Raw genomic sequence first — 14003 nt, forward strand, 5'->3', positions numbered from 1 at the left:
CCCAGCTCCCCGCAGCCCACCGCAGAATGTGGAGAGCATGGCCAGCCAGCTGGAGGACCGCTGTCCCATCTGCCTGGGCAGCGGGGAGGAGCCCAGCTATGTGCTGCCGTGCCTCCACCAGTTCTGTTACGCCTGCATCCTGCGGTGGGCTGAGAGCAAGCCCGAGTGCCCCCTCTGCAAGAGGAGGGTGGGCTCCATCTTGCACTCGGTGCAGGCGGACGACGACTTCCAGGAGCACGTCATCTCGGCACCTGCGGCACCATCAGGCGTCGTCCGCCAGAGAGGAGGAGTGCCCGCACAGGCAGCCGCCCCCGCCTCCATCAGACGGCCCCAGCCCGGCCTGCAGCTGCGCTGCCCTGGGCTCCAGAGGGGGGCTTCCATGCCCTCCTCTTTCGCCACTACCCCACTGCCCTCCAGCCCCTGCTGCCCTGGCTGCAGCAGGAGCTAGGGCAGCTCTTCCAGGACGCCCAGGAGGCAGCAGCAGCGCAGAGCCTCGTCACCTCCAGCCTGCGACAGCTTGTCCTGGATGAGGAGGCCATGACCCAGCGGCTGCAGGCCTCGCTGGGCAGGCGCACCAGGGCCTTTGTTGAACGCCTGATGGAGGCCGTCGTGCACCGGTGCCAGGGGCGCGAGGAAGGTCCTGCAGCTGCCCCTGTCCCCGCTGCCTCCCGAGGGGGGTCTCCTGCCCCCAGCCCAGCCCTTTCTGGGGGTCCAGAAGACCCCCGCAGCACCCCCGTTCCCACCCGCCGGGGGCAAGAAGAGGCCCAGGAGGAGGCAGAGGAGACTGCGGCAGGGCCCTCCAGCCAGCGCCAGCCCAGGGCCCGCTCCCCCGAGGGGCCCCAGTGAGCCCCCAAGAGGAGGGCTGGCAGCCCTGAGGACCCTGCCCTGCCCCCCAGGAAGCCACCCCGCCAGCGCTGAACCTGGGAGGGTGCCTCAGGCTCTGCTCACCTACCAGCAGGCTCTGCCCGCTGCAGCCTCGCTACGGGGTGCCGGCATCCCCATCCTGTGCGCAGTCACCGCTCGGCGCCGCTCTCGGACGCAGTGATTCATTTCTATCCTAAATAAGGAAGTATTTATTAAAGAGAAACAGTGATTTCACAAAATCAGTAGTAAAGGCGACAGTGTTTCATGAGGTTCGATGTCAAGGGACACTCTCTTCTTTACTGCATCGAGGACAGGGTCAGACAAGCTGTCAGGGAGAACCTCCTGTTGAGTCGCGAGGTTCAGAAAGGACCCCCTGCCTTTCTAAACTGCTCCTCAGAGAGGAGTCTAGGTGGGGCTGGATCCAATCCTAGTCCCAGACTTGGTCAGCGGTTTGCGTCTAAAGGATTAGATATGCACAATCAACCCCTTCTGTGGTGAGGCCACAACTGGAGTACTGTGTCCAGTTCTGGGCTCCCCAGCTCAAGAGGGACAGGGAACTACTAGAAAGAGTCCAGCAAAGGGCAACAAAGATGATTCAAGGATTGGAGCATCTCCCTTATGAGGAGAGACTGAGAGAGCTGGGACTCTTTAGTCTGGAGAAGAGAAGGCTGAGGGGAGACCTTATCAACGCCTACAAGTATCTCAAGGGAGGGTTGAAGGAGGAGGGAGCCAGACTCTTTTCAGTGGTTCCCACTGAGAGGACGAGGGGCAACGGGCACAAGTTGGAACATAAGAGGTTCCACTCAAATATGAGGAGAAACTTCACGGTGAGGGTGACAGAGCCCTGGATCAGGCTGCCCAGGGAGGTTGTGGAGTCCCCTTCCTTGGAGATTTTCAAGACCCGCCTGGATGCTCCTCAGTAACATGCTCTAGCTCTAGGCAATCCTGCTTCAGCAGGGGAGTTGGACTAGATGATCTCTATGGTCCCTTCCAACTCTAGAAATTCAGTGAAATTCTCTTACTCAGCTAGGATTTCCAAGTTGAGCATGCTCTTAGTCACTTAGGGAGAATCTCTTGCGGCAAGGAATCTCTCAGCCTCAAGAAGCAGAACCTGAAGTGAGCCTCCTCACAAGAGGGGAGATCCTGGCGTGCAGCCCGCTGCCCAACAGGTGAGCTCCAAGGGCTCTGGGGCTCTCCACTATTTATAGAGTAAGATAATTGACCTACAGCCGTATTCTCACGGGAATTAACTGTCTAGGTCCCCAGTCCAGACAGCGTTATGGCTGTGTGGCCAGCCATCCCCCAAAGTCCCGGGGCAATTTGGAGAGCCACCAAGCTGGTGAGGGGTCTGGAGAACAAGTCCTATGAGGAGAGGCTGAGGGAACTGGGCATGTTTAGTTTGGAGAAGAGGAGGCTGAGGGGAGACCTCATTGCCCTCTACAACTACCTGAAAGGAGACTGTAGAGAGGCGGCGGTTGGCCTCTTCTCCCAAAGGAACAATGACAGGACCAGGGGAAATGGTTGGAAGTTGCGGCAAGGGAGATTCAGATTAGATATTAAGAAGAATTACTTTACTGAGAGAGTGGTCAGGCACTGGCACAGCCTGCCCAGGGAGGTGGTGGAGTCACCATCCCTGGAGGTATTTAAGAAACGTGTAGACATGGCTCTTCAGGGCATGCTCTCGTGCCCAAGGTTATTGGTTTGTGGTGGGGTGTTGTGTGTGGGGTTGTGGGTGTGGGGTTTAGTTGGTGGGTGGTGTTTTTGGGTTTGTTGTGTGGTGGTTTTTTGGAGTTGTTTTTTTTTGTTGTTGTTTTTTAATGTGGTTGGACTCGATGATCTCGGAGGTCCCTTCCAACCACTAAGATTCTGTGATTCTGTGATTCTGTGAACTTACCGCAACTGATGTTGTGATGGCCATGGTGGCCATGGCCCCAGCTGGAGCTGTCGGGGGGAGAAGAGGGGGAAAAACAGGGAGAGCACACCACCATACAGGGTGGTACCCTGCCAGGGCAGGAGCCCCGAGAAGTTCAGCAAGAAGAAGCGCCAGGTCCTGCTGCTGGGCAGGGACAACGCCAGGCCCCAGCACACGGGGCCGGCTGCCCGGCTAAAAAGCAGCTTTGCAGAAAAAGCCCAGGAGGTCCTGGTGGGCACCAAGCTGATCCTGAGCCAACAACCTTCCTGATGGTGCCCTGGGCTGCTTTAGGAGGAGATTTGCCAGCTGGTCCAGGAAGGCCATCCGACGTGGCACTGGTGGTGTCACACCTGGAGCACTGTGTCGCTTTCCGGGCTCTGCGGAGCGAGAGAGATGCAGCTACTGGAGCGAGTCCAGCAAAGGGCTGTGACAACAACTTCAGGTGCTGGGGCTTCTCTCCTCTGAGCAAAGGCTGAGCCAGCTGGGACTTTGGAGGCTAGTGAAGAGAAGGCTCAGAGGAGATCTGATCAGTGCATCCAAAGGCCTGAAGGGAGGGTGCAAAGAAGACGGAGCCAGGCTCTTTCTGGTGAGAGGAGAGGGGATGTTGAAGAGCACTCTGGACACGACCCTGGGGAAATGGCTGGAGCTGTCTCTGCTGGAGCGGGTGGCCTTGGCAAGACGACACCCAGAGGTGCCTTCTGACCACAACCTTGTTGTGGTTCCATGGAAGCCTTTGAGTTGTGTACAGAATCTATGCTCATTGCTTCCTTCGGGTTGTAGAAAGTGAATAAAGCAAGGAGAGTGCTACAATTCTGCTCTGCTCGTACTCATTAGCCCCAAAGCGGGGCTCTGCTCACCTACCAGTCAGCTCTGCCCGCTGCAGCCTCACTATGGGGGGCCGGCCTCCCCCTCCTGCGTGCAGTCACCACTTGATGCCACTCTCTGCATCACCCCAGGGTCATACCCTTTCAAGACAGGAGCCCCGAGAAGGTCACCATTATTGTTTGTTCATTCATTGGTTTCCACAAATGGAGAGGCAGAGGAGAACCCAATTTTTGCTCCTGAGCCCTGAAATATCTGTTCTAGAGCCCTGAAGTCTTGTTTCGTCATCCTCAGACTTCTCCTCTCCAGTTCATCATAGTCGATCTGTAAGACCAAGATGGTATAATAATCTGACGGCCGTATCTGGACAGGAAGATTCCTGGTAAAATTTTTTTCAGAGGCCCATAGGAGGCAGCTTCTTTCCATTTGTGGAAAACAATGAATGAACAAACAATAATATCAGGAAGATCAATAAATGTCTCTGTATCTGGAGCTACCTGCAAACTTTTTGGTGTACAGAGTATAGTTTGATTTACATGACAGCAGATCTGCTTGAGAATGATCGTAAAACTTTGTCCCTAAAGGTGAAAAAAGTACTAGGCGAAGACTTAGCAAAAAAGACAGTGCAAAAAGCTTTAAAGTAGATGTGAAGGGGAAGGGGATTAAATCAGACACAATAGTAAAGAATCTGTGCAAATGGGACAAGGATGGGGGTGAAATTGGGAGCCCAGCTCAAGTGCATGTACACCAATGCGTGCAGTGTGGCCAACAAACAGGGGGAGCTGGAGGCCATTGTACTGCAGGAAAACTACATTATAGTTGCCATGACAGAAATATCGTGGGATGACTCAAAAAAATTGGAGTGCTGCAATCAATGGCTACCAACTCCTCAGAAGGCATAGACAAGGGAGCAGATGTGGTGGGACAGATTCGAATGCCTAGAAGGTAATAATGGGAACGACAGTGTTTAGTGTCTATCGGTCAGAATCAAGGGAAGGTCAACAAGACAGGCGTCATTGTGGGAGTTTACTACAGACACCAAATACTTTTAGTGTCTCTGTTTGGAAGAAGAGAGGCCATAAGTTGTTTGACTCTGCAAGATTAGGGACGAAAGACAATACAGCACTTTAACGATATGACGGCTGCTTTATTAGATGCTTAAAGACTTTAAAGCATAACGAAGTCAGGCAGAGTCTCAGAACTCTGGGAATGACTGAATTTTCTCTTACATTTACATGAAAAAAGCCAAAACACAACGTGAACTGAATTTGGAAATGTCTTTCTGCAGGCAATATTATTTAATGTAAGTTATGATAGATTTGGTGTAAATGTGACAAGATCTTATGTTAATGCAAAGAAAAAGGTAAATAAATTTCTGGAAAGAGAGAGAACCTATATCAAAGCACGGGGTACATAAAGTCACCCTGCACGCTTGCAGACCTACTGGGCAAGGAGTGAGTGCATTATGAATTGGACGATAAAGTGCTACTATACAAAGAATTATGGTACATGTAGGAGTTATTGATGGTGACTATGAGGGACAAATCTGTGCTATGGTTTAAACACCCACTCCACATTTTACGTTCAAGAAAGGCAGCCACAGTGCGTAACTTGTATCTTTTATGGTGTCTTTTCCAAGGACTAGACAGAACGACTGAGCCACTGGAACCCCGCAAGTGTTTTGAACGAAAGCTGTCTGACAGCCGGCCTCAAATAGTGTGTACACTGCGCAGGGACTGCGCATCACCATCATCCTTGAAGTTAATGGGACACAGGTGAAATAGCCAACCAGAAAGTTATGACCATCCCAGAAAGACAAAAGTCTAGAGTTTGACATTATTCAACTGTGGCCCCTCTGAATTTATGGAGAAGAGACTGTTCGTCACAATGGGGACTTTGGATAACTATAGATTTTCAGTGGGGGTCGAAGTGTTGCAGGGCATGAACGATGGAGTGAAGAAATTACCAACTGATTATGGGTGGGTGGTGTTGTGCAAATTGTTTAAGGGTGGCGACTGACAGAGTGGTTACTATGTCTTAAAAATGGTATTGTTAGTTCTGATCAGCATTGAAGCTGTGTTCTTGATGTTGCCTTGTCTTGTGTCTCTGCTGCAAGGACGGCACGGGCAATTTTGGTAGAAAAAAGGCGGAATTGTGGGAAACCTCTGCTCGTCCAAGGGTTTGGAATGTGTGTACTGTCTCAACAGTGACACTCGTAGAGCCTTTCCCTGCTCCTTTTTCCCTGAAGATGGCCCGGTGTTGCAAATTGTCTTTGATCTTTCTGGTTCACCTTTAAGCTCAGCAACAGCGCTGAGCAGACCGTAGACCTGCTCGCAGAGCACACAGCCGTTGTTTTTTTGGTCCTCCTCTAGGAGGGACAGACATTCAGTTCAGCCCGCTGCCTGAACAGCCCCATGTTGCAGCAGGTCGGTTTGGCATGCTCTGTTCCATTTGACTTCCATTGGTAGAGGAGGCTGACGGGAGACCTCATCACTCTCTACAACTACTTGAAAGGACACTGTTGTTGGTGCTGGTCTCTTCTCACAGGTAATTAACGACAGAACAAGAGGGAACGGCTTCAAGCTCCAACAGGGTAGGTTTAGACTGAACATTAGGAAGGAATTTTTCACAGAAAGAGTGGTCAGGCATTGGAAGTGGTTGAGTCACCATCCCTGGATGTGTTTAAGGGACGTTTAGATGGGGTACTGAGGGATATGGTGTAGGGGAGGACTATGTAGAGTAGTACCCTACTGATACTACTCTGGTTGGACTCGATGATCCCAAGGGTCCCTTCCAACCTGAACGATTCTATGATTCTATGACTGTGGCTGCAGAACAGTGGTGACCATCCTGGATGCTTTCTTCTGGTGCTGGTGAGGGGTCTGGAGAACAAGTCCTATGAGGAGAGGCTGAGGGAACTGGGCATGTTTAGTTTGGAGAAGAGGAGGCTGAGGGGAGACCTCATTGCCCTCTACAACTACCTGAAAGAAGACTGTAGAGAGGTGGGGGTTGGCCTGTTCTCCCAAAGAAATAATGACAGGACCGGGGAAATGGTCTGAAGCTGCGGCAAGGGAGATTCATATTAGATATTAGGAAGAATTACTTTACTGAGAGAGTGGTCAGGCAGTGGAACAGCCTGCCCAGGGAGGTGGTGGAGTCACCATCTCTGGAGGTATTTAAGAAACGTGTAGACATGGCTCTTCAGGGCATGCTCTAGTGCCCAAGGCAAGGTTTGTGGTGGGGTGTTGTGTGTGGGGTTGTGGGTGTGGGGTGTAGTTGGTGGGTGGTGGTTTTGGGTTTGTTGGGGTTTTCTTGTTGTTTTGTTTTGGGGTTTTTTTGGGGTTTTTTTAATGTGGTTGGACTTGATGATCTCGGAGGTCCCTTCCAACCACTAAGATTCTGTGATTCTGTGATTTTGTGAATTGTGTGAGTAGTGTGTGTACGGTGGGGGGGTGCAGTGTGTGAGTGTGCTCAGTGTGTGAAAGGTGTCATGTGTGATCATTGTGTAGGCAATCTCAGCAGCGTGCGGAGCAGTGCAGTGTATGTGAACTCTGTGCTGTTTCGGACTGTATGTTTGGATGCTCATGACTTGTCATGGGATCTTCTTCATCCCAGACTCTCAGGACTTCCTCCTAGAGATCAGTGGATCACACCATGCACTATGAGCTCAGCTGAGCCAGGCACCATCGCAGCTCAGCCACTGCTCCTCGCTGCTGCTGCTGGGCCTGGGGTGACCTGGCTCTAAAAAAATCCCTCCCTGTCCCACATCAGCTCTCTCAGCAGCGAGGTAGTCGCCTCCTGCTCACTCTGCAGCCTCACAAGTCGACAACGCAACGACTTGGCCAGACCACTCCTCTGTGCTCACAGAACGTGACCTGAAGACTCGATGCAGTAAGAGACCATTTCCAGTGGGCAATGGGAGGGGTGTTGCCATTGTGGAACAGAGACAGAACTGCACTGCCCTTGGCAATGCAGAGATGTCTCTGATGCTGTACCCAGGAGGTAGGGATGGATGGTGACCAGTTCTCCTGCTCTGGGGTCATCATTCTTCTCCCCGGGTATCTGTCTGGATCCAGCAGTGGCAGTGTCCTCTCACTGACCAAACCACAGCCCATAACACTCCCTGTTTCTGTTTCAGATACACTAAGCAAAGAACTGGGTAAGTCAAGGCATCTTCCTTTCCTCTGCCTCTTTGCACACAAGTCTGTCTGTGGTTGGGAGCAGCGTCTTCCCTGGACCCCACAGTCCTCCCAAAGCAGAGCCCAGACACGGCCTTCTGCCCCATCCCCCTGGGGAACCTGGGTGAGCTCCTGCTGGAGGAGAGATAAGGGACTCCAGATGGGCATGAGCTGAGACCCAAGTTCTCCCACAGCAGAGTGAGTTCTGCAGGGTCAGAGAGCTTGGCTCTGAGTTTTGTGATTTCCTCATGGGTCAGCTGGGGGTGTGTGATGCACATCCTGGAGGTGAGAGCACCACAAACATGTGGAAAAGCCATGCTCTGCGCTGTCTATCAACAAAGAGGTCCAACAGCAAGTCCCCTTTGATCGTTCTGGAATGGGATGCCCAAAACCTTGCTCTCTGCTGAGCAGCAGCACATGGACTTGGGCTGGGTGCTCCGTCAGGTTTTGCTACACCCATGGACTTTATCAATGATCTGGACGAGGGGATCGAGTGCACCCTCAGTCAGTCCTCAGACAACACCAAGCTGGGTGGCAGTGTCGACATGGAGGGTAGAGACGCTTTGCAGAGGGATCTGGACAGGCTGGATCGATGGGCTGAGACCAACGGGATGAGTTTCAACAAGGCCAAGTGCTAGCTCCTGCACTTGGGTCACACCAACCCCCTGCAGCGCTACAGGCTGGGGGCAGAGTGGCTGGAGCTGCCTGGCAGAAAAGGACCTGGGGTTGTTGGTGGACTCTTGGCTGAACATGAGCCAGCAGTGTGCTCAGGTGGCCAAGAAGGCCAACAGCATCCTGGCCTGTATTGGGAACAGTGTGGTGAGTAGGGCCCAAGAGGTGATGGTCCCCCTGTAGTGGGCACTGGTGAGGCCTCACCTTGAGGGCTGTGTCCAGTTTTGGGCCCCTTACCACAAAGAAGACGCTGAGGTGCTGGAGCGGGTCCAGAGAAGGGCAACGGAGCTGGTGAAGGGTCTGGAGAGTAAGTCTTATGAGGAGAGGCTGAGGGAGCTGGGGTTGTTCAGCCTGGAGAAGAGGAGGCTGAGGGGAGACCTTCTCGAGTTCTACTATCTTAAGGGGGACTGTAGCCGGGGGAGTCAGTCTCGTCTCCCAGGTCACAGGAGATAGGACAAGGGGAAATGGCCTCAAGATGCACCAGGGGAGGTTTAGATTGGATATTAGGAAACATTTCTTCACGGAAAGGGTTATCCAGCATTGGAATAGGCTGCCCAGGGAAGCGGGGGAGGCACCATCCCTGGAGGTGTTCAAAAGACGGGTTGACATGGTCCTCAGGAATATGGTTTAGTGATTTTTTTTATTGCTTATTTCTTATTTTTTTGTCAGAGTTAGGTTGATGGTTGGACTAGATGATCTTTAAGGCCCCTTCCAACCTAGACGATTCTATGATTCTAAAAATGAACCACACAGCACAAGACGTGGTGGGGATAGTCCAGAGCTTGGCTTCCCTCCTGCACTGTTCCTCCTCACCACCATCCAGTTTCTTTCTCCCGGGACTAGGAGTCTTCATCAGCCTGGCCTTTGCGGTCTTCTTCGTCCTGGCTCTGGCTTCGGGCATCCATCTCCTCCTGCAGCTGGTGGTAAGAGAACCACCAGCCCCATTGGTTGCTGCCCGTTAAATGTGCCACTGACTGGGATTCACGGGTGAGTGCACTAACACTGAGCAGGATTAGAAGGCCTTAAGTGGGCTTTGGGGCATCTGAAGGGGCTTTGGAAGCTCCCCCAACCAGCAGGGCACAGAGCTGTGTGCACTTCATGGAAGCTGTTCTCTGCAGGGATGGCCCAAAGACACCTCTTGACCCATCACCATGTCTCGCTTGCAGGAAAGCAAGTCCAGCTGGTCAGGTTAAAGAACTTCATGGCCTGGTAGAAGACCACAGCATTTCACATCCACCAGGAAGGAAAAGACATCCAGGAGCCGTCACAGTTGGAGGACCTGTTGCCAGAACAGAGAGATGCTCGGGGGAATCCGTGGCAAGGACCACGGTGAACTGCCAGTTCCCGGAGGCTGTGGCTGGGGAAATTGGTGTCTCTTGGCTCAAAGCCACCAGCACTGCATCTCCAACCTCCAAAAGCACCTCTCCAGAGCCCTGGGAAACAAATTTTTTCATCAGCCTCAGAGACACAGCCCTTGGCCAAAACACACTGCCCGAGCCAGTTGCAGGAGAAGAGTTTGCTCCAGCTGTCAACATCATGGTGGTTCTTGGACATAAATTAATTCAAAAGTTCCATTAATTAAAATGTGTTTTGCTTCTGATTGTTGGCCCTTTGTGTGGGTCTCTGAAGGCCTCGTAGGTGCTTAATCCTCCACCACATGGAGGTAGGAGCCAGAGTCCCTCACAAGAGGATGGAGAACAGGAAGGTTTCTGCCCCCTACACAAGGACCACCAGCAGGACAAACATCAAAACTAAACTCAAGGTCTAAGTCAAACCAAAAAGCACCTTCAGAAGAGTAGGTTTCCACCCGACCTTGCATCCAAGCAACCTCCCACGCCCCAGACACAGCTCAACCCACCCACAGGACCTTCAAACCATGCTCCCCTTCCTCACCTCTGATCTGAAAAGAAAGGGGATTAGGAGATAAAAGAACCATCTCCCATCCTACTTGGGGCTTCTTCCTCTCCTGTCTTAGCACAAGTTTGGATGCGCAGTTGCTTTGCTCAACCATTTATTGAGGGCAGCAGGTTCAGCCTGGTGTTTACAGCAACACAGACAAGGTATGTCCACCCCTTGGTGGTGCTGCCACCTTTGGGTTCCGAGGAGGAATTACCTGGATTCTCCATGAGGGCTTGCATGACCGACTTGGCAGCACTGGACATAGTGGCCGTGACCCTCACATGGCCAGCAGAGACCACAGCACCTCCTGGCACGTGCTGAGCTTGACTTGGTGGAACACAGTGCCCTTGTCAGGGCTGGTGGCGGGTTGACTATTCCTCATCCTGGTGCAGATGTCCTCCAAGTTGCCAAGGTGGACCTTGTGAGGGACATCTCCACTGTTATCTTCATATAGGCTTGATGTGGGGTGAGCTGTGGACATTGTCTACTTGGATTTCTCTAAGGCTTTCAGTACAGTTCTCAACAGCCTCCTCCTAGAGAAACTGATGTGGTGTGGTCCATGCGGTGGGTGGGGAACAGGCCAGCCAGAGGGAGCTCCTGTCACAGGTGGGGACCCTCAGGGATCAATATCGGGTCCAAAGCTGTTTATTATCTTCACAAGTGACCTGGATGATGGGATTAAGCTCACCCTGATGAAGTTCACTGATGACACCAAGCTAATGGGGAAGTGGACACTTGAGAAGGGCGAGCCACCCTGCAGGAAGACCTGGAGAGGCTGGAAGAGTGGGCTATGAAGAACTTTATGGAGTTCAACAAGGACACGCGTAAGGTCTTGCACCTGGGAAGGCAGAAAACAGGAGCGCGGCACAGGCTGGGATTGACCCAGCTGGGGAGAAGATCTGTGGAAAGGGACACAGGGGTCCTGGTGGACAACGAGCTCAATGTAAGTGACCAGTGATAAAGGAACAAGCAGAGAAACCCAACGGGATGGGCCAATTTTCGTCAAGAAGGGCATCTCCAGCGGAGATAAAGAAGTTGTCATTCCACTCGACTCGCACTTGTGGGGTCACACCTGGAATACGATGTTGAGTTTTGGTCCCTGCTCTCCAAAAAAGCTGGGCCTCCTTGTCTAGATCAACCAGCAAAGGTTGGACCAGATGACCCTTGAGGTCTATTCCAACCTGGCATTTCATGATTCTTCCATTCTTGGGGAATTTGAGTGGTGCAGGCAGGTGGCAAAACCTCCCTGGCTGGAAAGCTCAGAGATGTCCAGGTGCTTCCATGATGGTTTAAGATCCAACCCTTTAGCACAAGCTTGAGGTCTGGTTTTGATGTCCAAGCTTGGAGACCTCAAGTGAATGGATAAAACCTCACCTTCCCTCTCTGCAAACAAAGAAATAAGTTACTTGAGTCCCGGGTGACTTTCACCCCAAAAGCCACCTGACCCACAACCTCCCATCCACAGATGACCAGAGCCCTCACACAAGAGCAAAAGTCACTTCTCCTGCAGATGGTGTGTGGCCTTCAAAAACCTTGTTAACAAATCCTCCCCGGTGGACTGACATACAAAAATAAGAATAACAGGTTTATCCTTGCAAAAAAGAAGGGTTTTGATTGCACACTTCATGGTAGCCCGGCCATGGTGGCACTGGCCACAGATCCACACCTGGTCCCATCAGCCTCACGTGAGGAAATTCCAAAGAACACCTGCGCCATCCTGAGGAGCTCCGAGTGGCTGCAGAAGAACCACAACCATTTCTGGTGGGTCTGCAGGGCCCTGAAGTCGCTGCCACTCCTGCAGCCCTTCAAGAAGATGATCAGGTGGCAAAACTGGTCAAAGTGCTTACTGTCATCTACCATGACCCTGTGGGACACCAGGAACTCGATGGACCCCTCCATCTCCACCCACATCAGCGCTGCCCAGAGCTGCATCCACTGGAAACAGAAAACTTCCTCCCATCCGAGCATCCTGGTAGTTGAGGAACATAGCGTAGAGGTTCTGGAGGTGTCAGTAGAAGGTCTCACACTCTCCCACCCTCCCGGCCGCCCACTGCTCCACCAGCAGCTCCTTCACCCCCAGCGACATGAGGCCATGGGCTTTGTGCTCCAGGAGGGTGTGACGGATGGAGGAGAGGATGGCCAGCACCTCTCAGGGTGAGTTGTTCTCCCTTGCCAGTGTCCTGAGGTGCGTGTGGAAGAGGGCCACTTGCAAAGCCATGTGCTGGAGGTAGATCTCGCTGAAATAGTCTTCAAAAAATGTCCAGATGGTGAAGGATGGGTGATTGAGCAAGAGGAAGAAGGACTTCAAGGCCGGGAAGATCTGGAGCAAGCAGTGATGGTGAGCAGCAGGAGCAACCAGGGCATCCTGGGGTGGTGGCGCAGCCTCCAATGCTTCTCTTCGGCAAACTCCAGGAAGTCCTGGAGTGGTTTGGCGCAGATGGCGTAGACTGAGATGTAGGAGTAGATCTTCCAGAGCAGGGACTGTCCACTCCTTGCTGGATGCAGTAGCTGAGAAGGTGCATGGGGCAGCTGGTGGTGATGAAGAGCCCTTCCAGGAGATCCCCCAAGCCAGACCCCTCCACCAGACCTTGGGTGCAGCACCTCAGTCCTCCCAGCATGGTGTTGGGGCTCACAACAGCCACATGGCATTGCTGCAGCCCGTGACTCTTCCGTGTCAACGTGGTAGCCCCAGGGGCCAGTCCACCTGAAGGTGAGACGTCCACGTTGATGGTCCTGCGCTGCACCCCACCCCACTTCCAGTTGAAATAGAAGATCTGGATGGGGAAGGGGGTCCCCGCTTCACCGGCACCCAGGGCCACCCCACAACAGGGGACGTCGTCCAGTGAGGGTGCAAGGAGAAGGGGGTCAGCGCCTCATCCGGCCTGGCCTCCATCTTGATTTGCTAGCCCAAGGCATCGAAGATGGGGTCAGGAGTTTTGGGCGAGCCAGCCGAGGGCTTGCAGTAGTCCTGGAGCACGGTGAAGGCCACGGGGGTGTGGGTGGCAGCGGTGGCAGCGGTGGCATGGAAGGGATGGAGGGAGGTCGGCGGGGAGGTCCCCTTGGCCATGGAGACATCACCCAAGATGTTCCTCTTGTGTTTCATGGACTGGACGTGGGCCTCCAGGTGGGGGGAGACATTGTTGGGCACCGAGATGTAGGTGGCATCCCCCCCGGCACAGCAGGGGGGAAAGAAGGAAAATGGGGGAAAAGAAGAAAAGGAGGAAAATAGGAGGAAAAGAAGGAAAATGGGAAGGGAAGAAAAAAAGGGAAGGGGAAGAAGAAGGGAAGGGGAAGAAGAAGGAAAGGGAGAAGGAGGGAAAGAAAGAAAATAGGTGGAAAATAAGGAAAATAGGGAGAAAGAAAAAACAAGGGGGAAAGAAGGAAGGAAAGGAGGAAAGAAAAGGAAAGAGGGGAAAAAGGAAAGAAGAGGGGAAAGAAAGAAAATATGAAAATAAGGGAAATGGGGGAAGAGAGGGAAGGAATGGGGAAAATAAAGAGCGGGGAAAGGGAGGAAAGAAGAGGGAAAAGAAAGAAAATAGGAGGAAAATGGGGGGAAAAGAAGGAAAGAAAGGGGAAAAGAAGAGGGAAAAGAAAGAAAATGGGGAGAAAAGAAGTAAAGAAAGGGGGGGAAATAAAGAAGGAGGGGAAAAGGAAAA

The sequence above is a fragment of the Calidris pugnax genome, unplaced genomic scaffold (assembly GCF_001431845.1).
Source record: "Calidris pugnax isolate Ruff unplaced genomic scaffold, ASM143184v1 scaffold353, whole genome shotgun sequence".
NCBI lineage: Eukaryota > Metazoa > Chordata > Aves > Charadriiformes > Scolopacidae > Calidris > Calidris pugnax.